Below are 15,637 nucleotides of genomic sequence, written 5' to 3'. Positions count from 1 at the left end.
GGTGTTGTTACATTTATATGTAAAAGTTAAAATGAGATAACATTAAAATACTGACATATTCAATCATATATGAGATATAACATGCTGAATGGGGCCTTTCTGTCTAATTAATACTTTTCCTCCATATTTTTCTTCTTTTTCATGCAAACAGTATCATGGTCTCCTAAAAAACATCACATTTCTTAGGATAAATTATCCATCACTATGTAAAATAGGTAGAATTACTTCCACCATGACCAGAAAAAACATTAAATGTTTCAGTAATATTTCTATATCAGTCCATCAATCATTATAATAAATTATCAAGATATACAGAAACATGTTAATCATGTGATTTTCAAGGACAGAAAATCAGTAGTTAATATTTTTTTATTGTGAGTATTAGTCATTTGTGACCATTTGTTGTTATAGTTGTTATAAAAGGTGTTTGTCATCTATTGAAATTTAATTTCTCATTTTATTTGGTCAAAAAGTTACTCAGTAATTAATATATATCTAAAACATTCTTATTATGACTTATTTAACTCTGATAAATAGACATTTGCAGTAACCTCATTTTACAGAAATACATGATGCTATTAATTCAATTCATTTAAAACGTACACAGTTAATGTTGTAGGACACAGCTCCAAACATAATAAAAAACAGGGTAGAATAGTTGCATGTTTATCATGGAGCCTCTGTTCAAATTGTGTTGAGCTAAAAATTGTGCAGAAAATCCTCTCAAGATCCACAATGGAGACTGGCCCGGACTGCCGGCATTCCTCCATAATCTCAACCCTGCACACACCCTCAACATTTGTTCACATTCACTCTCCCTTTCTTATCCCATCACATATCTAACCTCAGCATCCTCCTCTCCACTGCCACCCAGTCAAATAAAACAAAGGCTGGTTACTGTTTTCCGCTCCAGGTTACTGCTCTTTCAAAGACTTCATATGTCGGAACAGTTTGATTGTGGAAAGGGCAGATATGTGTGGACGGAAATAGAAAAGAGCGGGGAGGTTGGTGTTTAAAGGAAAAAGCCCTCGGGGATGTCTAAACTTTTACAAAGAGGAGATCAATAAAAGCAACTGTAACAATTCAGAGAACTGAAATAGTCTTTTAAACAGACTTCACATTGTTGTTTTCACTTGGTCCAACTCACAGTCAAGCATCATGGGATGTTCTGTGGAGCTACTTACTGGAAATCAGTGTTACACTCAGTTTGTGGATTCCTCTTTATCTGCATAAATCTTTGCCCACAAGTGCCTTTTATAGTGACTGTTCAGTCTGTGGAACAATTTTTTATCTGATGGTGGAAAGTGAGAAGTGTGTGTTTCAGCATCAGGTTTCTACAGTGGCTGGCTCAGTATACAATGTTTACATATCAATGAGTTTTAGTGCATCAGAAATCATCTGTTACCAACACATCAAACTCTGAATCTGAAAGCACGAGCAGATAAAAGACACTATAGCAAACTAGCAAATGCTGCTTGATGAGCGAGTGATAAAACGTTTGTGTACTCCATGCAATGTTCTTTAAACCTGTGTCACAAAGGAAAAACTCAACACACACTTCTGTTTAAGATTTCAACGAATTCTAAAAGACTGAGGTTAAAGTTTGTGACTCTGAGTAAGACCTTTTAAACCTAGAACAGTTTCTAACAATAGGTTTCTGCAACAGCAGACATTTTGATGCCGTAGTCAACTGAGTTCAGTTAAGGTTTCTCAGTAAGACTTGACTATGGACCAGAATGAACAATACCAGCCGTTGTTCATTTCATTTTTCCTCGTTGTGTTTCTCTGCGGTGACATGTCAAAATATCTGCTGTGAAAACACTTTTCACCACAAAACTCTCCGACTGAATTAGAACAAATCAACTTTCTGGCAGATTGGAAGTTTTCTCCCAAGAGCCAACTTCAACACAACTAATGAGAAGCCCCAGCACTGACAACAAATACACATAATGTCGTAAAACAGGAGCAGTAAAGGCTGCAAGGGGAAAATGAGACATCAGATATGCTTTTCTAGTCTTGATGAACATTCAACCATTCACACACACATTCATACAGTGCATCCATGTCTATGTGGATATCTATGTGCAGCACTTCCTCTATGAGAAGGGGCAATTTTGGGGTTCAGTATCTTGACCAAGGACACTTCACCATGACTGAGATCAAAGCGCTGGTTAGAGGACGAACCACTATCACCCCTGATCAATATAAGCTTGAGATCGTCTCTCTAGCCCAAATATTTATGGAGATAGCTTGAAGATACCAGACCATATATTTTGTTTTCTTAAACTTTGACTCAACAGCTCCAAAAATGTATCATCTGGAGAAACAATAATACTCAGTGATATTAAAACAGTAATACACAGGTTTGGTTAAAGTCCCACACACATGCACCCACTCAGAAAATACCCTGCTTCCAGCTATGAGAGTGCACAGGGAAAAATCTGAAGTTACACTGTGCCAGGAGCCATTAAATGAAGTAAAGACTGGTCCATTGTTACAGCAACAATAAACAAGTTGTGTCTTTAGTTATTCTTACAGAAAGAAGCCAGGAAGTGTCCACCTCTGTATTCATAAACATATGTGACTGAGGCAGCTGTGTTATTTAGAAACCTTAGTAATCTGTCACAAACAACATCTGACCTGCAACAGTAAAACAAGTCAGGCTGTTCTCAAAACCGTGAAGAGATCTTTGGTTTGATAAAAACAGCTCAAATAAACTGTGTAACGTTCACCAGAGTCTAAAGGGACAAGCAGCAGACTCTCACCGGAGTAAATGAAAAATAATTTTGTTTGTCACACCAGAAAATACATTTAAAATAACCTGTATTATGTTATAACGTGAAAAAATGTGCACGTTATAAGATAATATGGATAGTTTTTTAATGTTTCTGGTGTGACATTAATACACCTCCATAGCATTGTCAATGTTACTTGTATAAATAGATTTTTGATCTTACCTGCAGCATCAGTCCTACTTTCTGGTTTACTTCCTGGTTTGGCCAAAACAGGTAGCTCAGGTGATGCCTGATTAAATACAGAGGTCCAGCTACAATAAAGCTCCCACAGCATTTACCCCCCAATGGTGTTACTTGGTTTTAGTTATTGTCTGTGTTGTTTCCCCTTTCTTTTTTCAATTGGTTTGATCAGCCAGTCCACATGTCTCGTTGGTTGACTCTTTTTTTTATATGAGCCCAGTTTTTAACTTTATTTATTTGTATTTTGATAATGTTGTGAGTATAAAAAAATATTTTTTTATAAATGATCCTGTGCTCACTTGTTCTTTTCCTGCTAGGCCCCTGACAGAGCTCGAATGTGGTCTGGCTGGCCTGTTGTGTTAGTTATTTCATCTTATATCACAGGGACTTACTTATGCTTGGACAGAAATCACATCATTTCCAGGGCAGACGGAGCAATGACTAATGAGCACCTGTGAGAATCTGGGGAGCAGAATAAATAAATTCACCAGCAGCTTTAATTAGAAATCAGTGAGAGTGGTTTTCCATCCATCAGCTCCATGCACACGAATCCTGAGCCGAGGAGGTTCCTGTTTCAGTTGTGAGAGCGTACTGATATTCTTGGAACTTATTTTGGGATCTATTGCAAATTCAATACAAATTAAGACCTGCGAGCACAACAATCTGTTTCTGCAGAAAGAACCATGTTATTCAGGACACAAAATGAATACATAAAGGTGCTATTTTACACTCACAGTCAGAAATTGTTTCATAAAAAAGACTTACATTTCAGAAAAAAAAGAAATTAATGTAATGCAAATGTGTCATTTCACACTTATGTCTGGTTCATAAGATATCAGTTCAGAGTTGTTCAATATTTAATAGCTGATGTGCAGAATATCTGAAAATAGGGTCTAAAGGGAAATTATTTCAAAGTTATTAACACATCCTTGATGTTCTGCAGACGCCTTAATGTAACATAAAATTAGCTTTTCATTGATATTAGAGCACTTTTAGTGAAAATGGTCTGTATCTATATGGAGCTTCTCTAGTCTTGATGACCAGTCAAATTGCTTTATACAGTTTTGCCATTCATCCATTCACACACACATTCATACAGTGCAAATATCTGCAACTAGCACACATCCATCAAACAAGGCTGGCACCATCAGTGGTAATTTTTGCTTTACTATGTCGCCCAAGGATACTTTGGCATATGTAATGAAGGAGCTGCAAACCACCAACCTTCTGGTCAGCGGACGACCCGCTCTACCACCTGAGCCACAGCCGCCCAGAGCTATAGTTTATATTCAGCATGTAAAATGTAAAGAAAGATGCTACTGAAGAGGTTTGGTCATCTTGTCTTCATCTCAATGTGAGACATAAGAGTTCACATCTTGAAATCTGAACACATGCATGAAGACAAACAGTGAGAGAGGGACACATTTAAAATATCTACGGCATTTAATTAGGCAGTAGATTTCTTATGTTGTTTGATTTTGTTTTCTTCATTTATTTTACACAAAGGGCATTTAGCATTTCCCTTTTTTAGTAAAATTGTAAAAAGTGATTAGTACAAGTTTGCATCTGAGATAGTTTTGCATTAATGGTATCTCTTCTCTAATTATTATAAAGAATCAATTTTTTTTTTTATCTAATCGGTTGTTCAGATTCATCTTTGCAGGTATTTGCAGGAAGATTGTTCCCTAACCAGGAGACAGAAGAGGTAGGAGGACCCTTCACTTCAACACTGTTATTTCCAGTCCTGAAAGACCTGTCAAAATCTTTTAAGCAAAATTTGCAATACATGACAGAGAGGCCCTGCCTTTTTCATTTTAGCAAGTATATTATCCATCCACTAACTGCTTATCCTCTTGAGGGACTCAGGGAGCAGGAGTCAATCCCAGCTGACATTGGGCCAGAGGCGGGTACATCCTGGACAGGTCGTCAGCATATCACAGCGCCGACACACAGAGACGACCTCTCACACGCACATTCACACCTACAGTCAATTTAGAGTCTCCAATCAACCTTACCCCAATGTCTTTGGACTATGGGAGGGAACCAGGGTACTAGGAGAAACCCCATGTAGACACAGGGAGAATATCCAAACTCCACACAGACAATAGTGCTCACCATTGCACCGCTGTCCGTGCCGCCCGTCATACCAGAAATATAAATATTCAGTGGTGAGATGTAACAAAGTACATTTACTTACTTTTCACTTTTATGCTGCTTCATACATGTATATCACCAAATATCTATACTCTCTATTCCACTACAGTTTTAATATGCATTGTGTTACATGTTCACATTATCTTGCTCCTTCAATCAGAGCAAATCAGTAGCATAAAAAAGCAGCATCACTGGGGGACGGGGTATACTCGTTGGGGAACGGGGTATACTCAGCCAGTACTTTTACTTTTAAGTATTTTTAAAAGCAAATAAGTAGAAAAGTGTATGTGGTACTTTTACTGTGAGTACTGAGTACACTTGTTTGTAAAGTGTTTGAGTTTCTCTACCACTGAGTAAATTCTACCCTCAAGACAGTCACAATGTTCAGTTGTAGAGAACTGCTGATTCAGCTCTATTGTGATTTGGAGGCAGCAATTTGTAGTGTTGTTGAACTGTATAATATATAACAAGTGCCTAAAAATGTAGTACAGTACTTGAGTACATGCACTAGTTATTTTGCACCACTGGTTATATAGTATCTGATTATTTTAAACTGATTGCTGTCTGAAGGTACACTGCATTTCAGATGATTCATAAATAGAATGAACTAAAAAGCATCATAACACTTCACACTGCACAATCTTTTCTGCATCTTTGAGTTAGGGAAACTCAAAACTGTCATGACAGCATCCTACTGTCAGACACTCATCATGTCTAAGACTGACATCAAGAACATTGGCCTCAGAAACATTTTGCAGATGCATGTATCACCACATCATATCTGATTTATCATTTAAACCACATGATGGAATCGCTGGAGAAATGAAAGAGTTCCTTGATCTGCTCTGTCAAGAGTGGAGAAGGTGAGCGTGTTTGAAGAAATAAGAACAGCAGCACAAGCCAGATGCAATTGAGTCCCGATCCATGATAATTAGCCTTAGCTCAGTGAGCGTCTCGCCTCATCAGGAGTAAACTGAGGGGGCAGAGCTGGATCCGTGGAGCACAGTGAGGTGACACCGAGCCTCGCCTGCTGTGGCAAAGCATCTGGACGGGTGGCACGGGGCCAGTCGTTCTTTCTCTTTTTTTCAGTCACGTTTGAAGCTGACTCGTGTTTCTGTACAGATGTTGGCACATTAGGGACACATAAGTGAGGTCAAGCGGCAAAAGAAAGGGCCCAAATCAGCCTTGATTCGAGCTTCGTGCCACATTGGAGGTGCCAAGGGAGCACTAAGTCGCTGCGATGTGCTCCCTCCGACCCAACCAACCAGGCGTTTTTTTTGGCCTGAGCATCCCGTGTACCATGCATGCCAAGCGTGCTGAGATTTGTGACAGCTGTGGGCAGAGAGTAGAGACATTGGGTCGGTCTTGGCAACTGGAAAGGCGGGACAGGTGGAGCAGAGCTCATCCGATTGAGTCTTGCATGCGTGAGGGGGTGAGTGAGCCAAAGCCTCATATTATCATCATAATGCAGAAATCCAGTACATGACCCCTATCAGGGCTGCATGTTGATGCCTGAAAAGAGTAAACACGCTGGCAAATGAGGAGCATGACATTACACAGTTCCCTGCAACCCTGGGGGCTTTTTAATGATTTAATAGACGATTGTAATAACCAAGAGCTGCAAAATACAGTTTTAACAGCCACATAGATAAAGAAAAAGTAACTCAATGTTTGTAAGATGATACTTCCAACAATTCCGACAGAAAAAAAGAACTAATATTGATATTGTAAAAATAATAACATGTCTGCATTCTCCTCGTGTGGTCATCCAAGTGTCCCGAAGCCCCGACATTCAGAATCGTTTTAAGTCTAAAAGTCCGCAATCGGTAGTTGCGATGCTAGCGGATGTAGCGATGCTAACCCCAGGCAAGCCCTTGGGCGAGAGCTTGGGTGCAGTGTATGTGTGTGTATGTGAACATGAACGTGGATCTGAGGAGGATATTAGAGCACTTTTAGGCTAAACACTTGGTGTAAATGAGGCTGTTTCACGTCGGATATGAATGTCAGGGCTTACAGATACTTGGATGACATCACAGGAGCAGTATGGAACATTTAATGTTTTTTTACGTCTGAAGAAGTGGTCCCATTTACTTTGCTGCAACACTGTTTACCCCTGTGGACCCAAACACTTCACACACTCCTTCATCGGCATAGTGGTGAGTGGATAATGAGTGAATTTTCATTTTTCGGTCAACAATCAGTTTTAGGCTACGGTATTAAAATGGATGGATGAAAAATAACAAATTTAAATGTAAAGATGTTTTCAATAAACTTTGAAGATCAAGACAAACAAGGTTTGTTTCAATTTTACTTCTTTTGCTGCGTCACCCTCTCCATTAATTTTAGTCACCTGTCGTTTTCAGTTTGGAAATTACACCACTGACTACTTACCCGTATCATTACAAGTGTACAGACATCTGCTGACTCCAAAAGCTGAACCTTTTTGTCTCTCAGCCAGTGCATTTATAGCACATGTCAAAACACATGTTATAGCTTTTCTTTATTTAGTTTTTCGGAGCGAGATAAAAATAAAGGTTAGGCAGTGCAAAACGCCTATTACAGCGTTTACAGTATTTATAAAGACTTCCTTAAAAACTCATCACCTAAATTTACCACCGGAGGGTGTTTTAGAATGGCCGGGCTCTGGCCTTGGTGAGATGACATTGCTGACACTGACAGGATTGACAGGATACTGTGGAGGCAGGATGATGTACAGTACATGGAGGGTTTCACATGTTGGGTCAATAAAATGTACGACTAGATTAGAACGGTAGGAGAGCGAGAGAGAGAGAAGATGGTTATAATGCTATGTTACCAGCATCAAACTAACAGACTGAACAAGATGCAGAGATGACAGATGTGCAAATTTTGACTGAGACTGAATGACTTAAATTATGAGCAGATTAACAGGGTACATTCAATCTGGCAGTTCAGGGATGTGTGTGTGTGTGTGTGTGTGTGGGGGGGTGGGGGCTGTTCAGGCTGACTGACAATCCACCCATGACACAAAGTGTTGTTGACCATGTAAGAGTGTGTGTGCAGATGCTGTTGTTTTGACACCTTTATAAATTGAAGCCACTGGACTTCATCTGACATCCAGCCTCAACTAGACCTGGGAGGAGCTCCGTTGGCATGTGGCCTGCTTTGGTTAAACTTTGCAGTATAAAAATGGCTAATAAATAACCTTCCCTGCGACAGCATCCTCGGACAATCAATTTCCTTGCACCTTCACTGCAGCATCTTCTCTGTTTCATACCAGCATCGTTTTCTTCTCACTCTAGATGCCTCTCCCTTCTTTAAAGCCTTTCCCTCTTCTCCAATTCACATATTTCTCATTCCTCCTGACTCCATTCACCGCTCTCAATTTTTGACTGTAGTGTAACCACCTCCTTCCATCTCCCAGAGTCTACGGGTCAAGGACCCTATGAAATGCAGCTATAAAGATCCACCCACCCTTCCCCTATGGCACGAGTCCACATGTGGCTCGTTCATGCCGGCTGTCAGCTCCCATTACCTAATTGGAATTGAGATGCATCTGGCCTGCGTTTTTGTCGGCACTGCACTCCTAGTGGAGACACCCTCCGAACCTCCTCCCCCCACACCCTCCTCTACAGGGCACATTAGGACTCTTTTTCATGCTCGTGCTCATCCCACTGGGAGAGGGTCTTCTTTCCCCACATGTGTGGTCAAACAGTCGTGTACATGACAGAGAAAAAAGGAGCGATGGCACCGAGCAGATCAGAGCCGACTGCAGGAAGCCAACTCCTGTGGTTCACTGCAGTTAATAAGAGCAATGTTTAATTCATGAGATCTGTCATGCTACAGTGGCTTCAACTTTAATGTTGTTTAAAAAAAAATGATTACAGCAGCTTCTGTGCTTCTAACTCTTCATCTGTCAGGATCGGTGACCTCGCATGTCCAGCTCAGAGATCCATGACGACATTTTTGCGGCCACGCTCGCATCCAGGCGGCGCTGAGCGTCATGAAACTGGAAGTGCTATATCACCAGGCATGAGAAAAAGCTCGAATCACATTATTGACAGTAATTTTCACCTCGCCATAGCCCAGGCTGAGTTATTCCCTCTTCCACGGGAGGAAAGAGAAGAAGCCTGTCACATCAAATGGATTATGGCTCATTAATATCCATTAACTTAGCAGAGAAACTACTCGCAAATGACCCAAATTCTAAAGTGTCTGAGGACAGCTTTTGTACAATGAGAGCTTCAATACAAAAGGAAGTGTTAATTATAAGAGATGACTTTGCTCCCCTCGTCAACTTGTCCCTCATATTCAGAATACTGCTGCTATCATCCTGCATGTTTTCACTCAAATTCAAATGATGTTAAATGTGAAAGAGATTCATTCATAGCTGGAAGGACATTGCTGGTTTAAAGTCCCCGTTTCTTCAGAGATGTTGCAGGAGATGTGATAAGAGGTTAGAGAGATTGTCGCTGCTCTTCCTCCTCATTAGACTTGTTTGCGTTACCAAACAGGCACATCTTTTCTGTCTATCTGCCACGAGACGAAGTAACGGTCATGTTAAAGCAGATGGTTGGGTTTTCCACATCCCAGAGTTTGTGGTTTGAGACATTTGTCCGATTACAAAAGGAGCCTAAAATACTTTCACAATGAGAAAGCGTGATACGGCCAGCTTCAGTGAGATTTACAGCCTCGCCTTGAATACTGAAGGGTCTTCAGCTCTGAGAGGGATATGAGAGTGAGGAGCAGAGAGGGACGGCAGATATCTGACATCCATTTTCCCTGTGAACAAATGTGTGGCTCTTCCTCAAGGGATATTCTCCATCTTGTCCTATGTTCTAAAATGAAAACAAAAGACCGACGTAATTTATCCGACACAAGAGGCTGAATGGCGTGAATCTGGTCCACAGAGGAGCTCAGAGTTTCTCCTTTCACAGCAGCAGTGGTCTGATTTTTGAAATAATCTGAGATAATGCACATTAAAGGCGGTCTGACATTTATTAGCAGCACCTCAGCAGGACAGATTAAACTCCTGTTTTAATAAATTGGAATCAGTCTGTTTCACAAATGAAATGTTTGATTGCTGTTGTTCTCCTTGCTTGATGAGACGGAGCTGATTTAGTAATGATGAAATCATTACATGTAGTAATGATGATGTGGAGAGGAAAGAAGTCTGGTGGAGAATTATTACATCGCATATCACCAATCGATATAATGAACAGGATACTTTATTGTGTTGAAGCTGCATAACATTATAATGATGTTTTGTTCATTCTCAGTGGTATCCAGTGGTAGCACGATAGTGGCTGAGTTAACATCAAAGCTAAACAGCTAAAACCCCGTTCAAGCCTGGCTGGTCCGTGCATTAAATATGATATATACATATATTCACAACCTGAGACCTTTACTTTGAAGGCAAACTGTGTGTTTCCCTTTCGCGATTTCCATGTTAAGTTGGATAAAGCAAAAAATTGTCTAACATCACTTAAGCCGTGCTAACTACGTGGACACAAACACAGCAGACACACAAGTAAAATGTTTTAAAAACAGTCGTCACATGCTCATAAGCACACTGAAAACATTTCCTCATTGGTTTCAAATATAATTCATCTGTATTTTGGTTGGGAGCAGCAACAGCCAGAAATCATTGTGTCACCCCATACTGGACAAGAATTGAACAACCTGTCGGCAGAGAAAAGTATTTGTGTTCACAAAAAATCTACAAGGTTGATTAAACAAATTCACCCCAAACAGCAGTATTGACCTTTGGGGGTTGTCCAGAGAATTGGTCTGGACTTTCTCCGGAAGTTGCCTTTCACACATGAGCAATGCAGCAGGAGATTCTCCCCTCAGATGTAATTACAACAACAGAGAAATCTCTGGAGTGTTCAGGTGGCAGGAGGCAGGAGGCAGCAGGCAGGAGGCAGCAGGCAGGAGGCAGGAGGCAGGATTTAATGTATTAATTCAGCTAAGGGGATCAGTGGTTTTGTTTACGGCACCAAACCTCTCTTGACATACTTGTTGCCGTCTCCTACATTTGTGTTCATAAATTATAAAAAATATATATGTGGGCTTACGCACATGAATGTCAACTTGTTTTGAAATAGTTTTAGTGTGTCCCTCTTGGGCCTGCTGCGACCACAAATCAGTGAGTGCACATTACTACGAGTGATCCCATTTGACAATTTTATAACCCTCCTCTTCAGATCTGCTTTCAATGTGTGAGAATGTTTTGTTTTTACCTTTAGTGTGTCTTTTAGTCATTGATTCTCTTTTAGTCCTTTGTGTGTTTGAGTTTCCTTTAAAAGCACTACACACATGACATTTATTATTATTATTATAGCCACTTTGACATTTTTAACATTTGCTATAAAACTTTATCTAAGATGGTTTGTATCAGAATCTAAAATTATATAATAAAGTAAACCTGTAAACAGGATCCACATATTTACTTTCCTTCAATATTCTAATGAATGGAAGTAGGTTTATGTCACAAAAGAACTGTTGAGGAAAGACTTCAGCAGAGCACTCCAACTTGTGCAGGTTATTTTCAGACTCTCTCCACCTCTGGTTTGTGTCAGAGGGATCCATTTATCCAGAGTGCAGGCCTGAGTTTCCATCTCCTCATTGGTTGGAATCTGTGGAGGCAGCACATCATTACCTGACGCCTGACTCGGTTACGATTAACTGAGCCCTGACTTTCCCTGTTTGGTAAAAACACACACATCTGATCAGACTGTTGGTGAGTGTGGTGAACACTCATGATGCTCTTCTCTCCAATGAAAAGTCAAGAATTCATCACTTTCAGTTTGTCCATAAGCCACTCTGTTACATGTCAAATTCGATTTCCTGCACAGGTTACCATGGCAATAGATTGCTGTGCTGTTGAGTTGGGTAGATACATGCAGCGTGATGAGGAGTTTGAACTCTGAGTGATCTAGTTTGTCAGTCAGTTTTTAATATTTGTACTTATTTGCAGTTTCACATGAACATGATGCCATCTTGTATGAGGGTCTTAGAAAATCCTAACCCGATTAAAGACCGGCGTTTCCTGAAAAGGCAGCTGGGCTTCACTTTGGCACGCTCCTTGTTCCTCCTCTGTGGTAAGGACTTGCCTTGTGCGAGAGGGTAAATGTGTGTGCGCATGGATGATCTCACGTAAGCTCACCGAGGGGGCTTCACCCGCCTCATCCTCACTGACCACCTCCCACCGAGCCATCTGGCACCCTTTTTTACACATGACAGAGGCCTACTCTCTGTCTGCTTGCTTTTATTTGTTTGAGCGAGTGTGTGTGAACGCGTGACTGTGCCTGTGTGTGCACTGAACCGAGCCGCGGTTCTCCAGTGTTATACATGTAAACACTGCTATTCCGTGAGTTATTGATCTCGCCTTTTATCTCGCAGTGCAACCTGGATGCTCAGGCCGTCCAGGCAGCAGTAAATAAGTAAATAAATGTGGGAAAGCCTCCAACTCAATGGAAGCAGTGTTTCTATTTGTTTGCTACGTAAACAAATCACACACACACACACACACACACGTGTGTGCTGTTGAATATTTTAGAGGGATATAAATATTCACTGATAATTATCCAGGATTACTCTTTGATGCTAAATTAGAAAAATACCCAACTATGTCTTTGTTGCAATAAATATTTTTACAGATTAACCACCCCTGGTGTGCCTTCAGTATGTGGGTGTTGTTTAATTCCAGCATGAAAATAACCTTTAATAAGTTTAACAGTATAGGCATGAAGGTTGCTGTGTTAAGGGCTACCGCTTCACACTCGCTTTTCAGGTCTAATTTTAGCAAGACTTGCTTTTTACCCCTTGAGGATCAAGGTTTTTCCTCGGGGGCGACAATAGTACAAATAGTGCTAAATACAGTGGTTGAGCTTCTCTATGATAGCAGCATGCCAGCGTCATTCTCGATGTTTCCGTGTCAGATTTGCTGAGCATTAGAAATGATTACTTTAGACATACTGTGTCCCCCTGAGAAAAACTGTCCCATGTCTTTGATCTGAATTTATTCCATACTTTATATTTACTCTCTCGGCCCAAGCTTTGGATTCCCCCCCGAGCCTGCAGTGCATTTGGGGTCCAAGTGGGAATTACTAAGACTGGAGTAAAAATATTATTAACCCAAAGAAATCCGAAAGTCCCCTCTCCATGCCTCAGATTATTTTTCTGTTTCTGACCTTGGGGGGGAGCGGGGCACGGGGCAAAATGCTGCCATGGAGAATTTTCTGTGACAGAAGCTTTCAGTTTGTCTGTCTATCACTCCGTAAGATGTGAGACATGAGGGATATAAATACACTGCCTAGATACTCTTGTCTCCAGCCTTCGCCAATCCTCCTTCACGTGGTCCCTCTGATTGCACACTACCCGCCTCCCATGGCCCCCTCATGGAGGCCCGAGGTCCGTCTGAGTGCCGGGAGTGCTTCGCCCTCATGACTCTGATAACCACCTCAAAATAGTAAAAGCCTCTGTTAATTTGGCCCGACCATTTCCACGCAATGAGCAAAGCCAGCAATAGATCCACTGCTTTTATTTCATTAATCTTGTCTTCTTTTCTGCCTTCATGTCTGTGTATGGACGTGCATTGAGGCAACATGACAAATCTGTAAATCGGCTGATTACTTTTCATTGATTATAGGAATTATACCTTCTCAGCAGAGATGTGACCTTGTTGTTCAGTTGCTGGTCAAACAAATGTCTTGGTTGTGTAGACAGACAAGCTGAGCTGTACACATTGATGCAGTGACCCAGATCAAACACCTGCGACCAGAGGGGAGAAGACAGCACACAAAAATACCTCAACAGAGTGAGGGTATATCATGAAAAGTTTGGATTCAATTTCATTGCTTGATTTCCAAAGTAAAACCAAGGATTAAAAAGAAAACATTTTTGTTGTAATTACTCCAGTTTTTATACTGTATATCTGTGTGTCCAAATGAAACAGTATTAAAGATTGTTGGAAAAATACTTAATAAATAAAATATGAGTATATTTTGAACTGTTATTTTGATTCCCCTTATTAATACTGTCACATGACTGACTGCAGCTACTACATGAACTTATGGTGACCACAATATGCTCATTCGTTTGTATTTGTTCAGCAAGAATCGATTTCACTCACTGTAAAAACCAGCAGCTACTTATTCAGTGGAGTTTCTTTCTTTCTTTGTGCTGGTTGTTTGCTGTGTTCTATTATAAGGCCAAAGGAGCTGAATTTCAAATCATCTCTGTGCTGTAATTTAAATATGCAAAGCTGATTGTAGGCGTTTGCATGTCATGGCCAAGGTGGGATGTATTACTGCAGTTAAACCATACATCCACCAACAGTGTGTTTGGATAAACATGGAAAAGTCAGCACACAGTGGTAGATACACATTATCTGGAGAAGTGTGTTTACTCCATGTGACAGTGACCACATCGCCTTCTTTTGCCTCCACCAGACAGTCAAGATGCAGGACACATGGTCCTAATCTTCCCTTCTGTTGTTGAGTTATGGTGTTGAATAACGGAACATTATTATGTCATGGGGAAGCTGACGTTTGAGCTTTTATTTCGAAAATAACATCACTTCATCATTCTATCCTGATTGACATCTGTCTGTTTTTCTCTAAGATCAGAGTTTTGACCTCCAAAATCTGATGTCTTCATCTTTATGTCCAAGTGAACTTTTTGTCCGAATTTGAAGACATTCCCTGGGGACCTTCCTGAGGGATCACGTTCACGAGCATGTGTCAGATTAACAACCAGTAGACACACAGCTGTCACTGGTGCAAAGGCATAAAAATAGAGGATGTACAGACAGTTGACAGAGTTCAGGAGAGACCCAGAAAAACAAATGAGAGAAATATAACAACTACAGATGCAGCAGGGCACACGGTTTGTGAATATGGGCTATAGAAATACAATTTGATTCATTGATTGATTGATTTTGTCTGAAGTCTCTCTGAAAATGTTCTATAATAAACCAGACCAGGTTTTTTAAAGTCAAAATATAAAACGGCAGTTCGATCCCAGTCTCCCAGGTTGTATCTGGCCCAAGTGTATCTGGTCAAGATATTGAATGTGACTAATACATTCAGACATATCTTCTACTTGATTAACAACATTCACTACAGTAATAAAAAAATAAAAACAGTCACAGTTGTTTCTTTTAAAATGTATTTACTGTTGAAAACAGGTTGAACTGTACATGAATATAATTTATAGGAGCCCGGTTTATTTTGTGGTGTATTTCTACCTTTTGGGTTTAATCACAGTTTATAAATCTTATAAAAAGTATCTGTTACTCCAACCAGAGGGATTTTTCATTGTCTCATCAGTACCTCAAACTAGCTGCACACCCCCACTAGAGTATAATACTGGTGTAGTTACACTGCATATACTCACACCTCTATGTAAAATTTGTCATGCTTTTTGTTGACATGTGCTAAAACCACCCAAGTGGCTCCCTTTGTCACATTGGGCGCCAATCTTCCCCCGCCCTTCTTCAAATTACCTCAAAACATCATGACACA

The sequence above is a fragment of the Hippoglossus hippoglossus genome, chromosome 14 (assembly GCF_009819705.1).
Source record: "Hippoglossus hippoglossus isolate fHipHip1 chromosome 14, fHipHip1.pri, whole genome shotgun sequence".
NCBI lineage: Eukaryota > Metazoa > Chordata > Actinopteri > Pleuronectiformes > Pleuronectidae > Hippoglossus > Hippoglossus hippoglossus.
Note: the sequence above shows the minus strand (reverse complement) of the source record.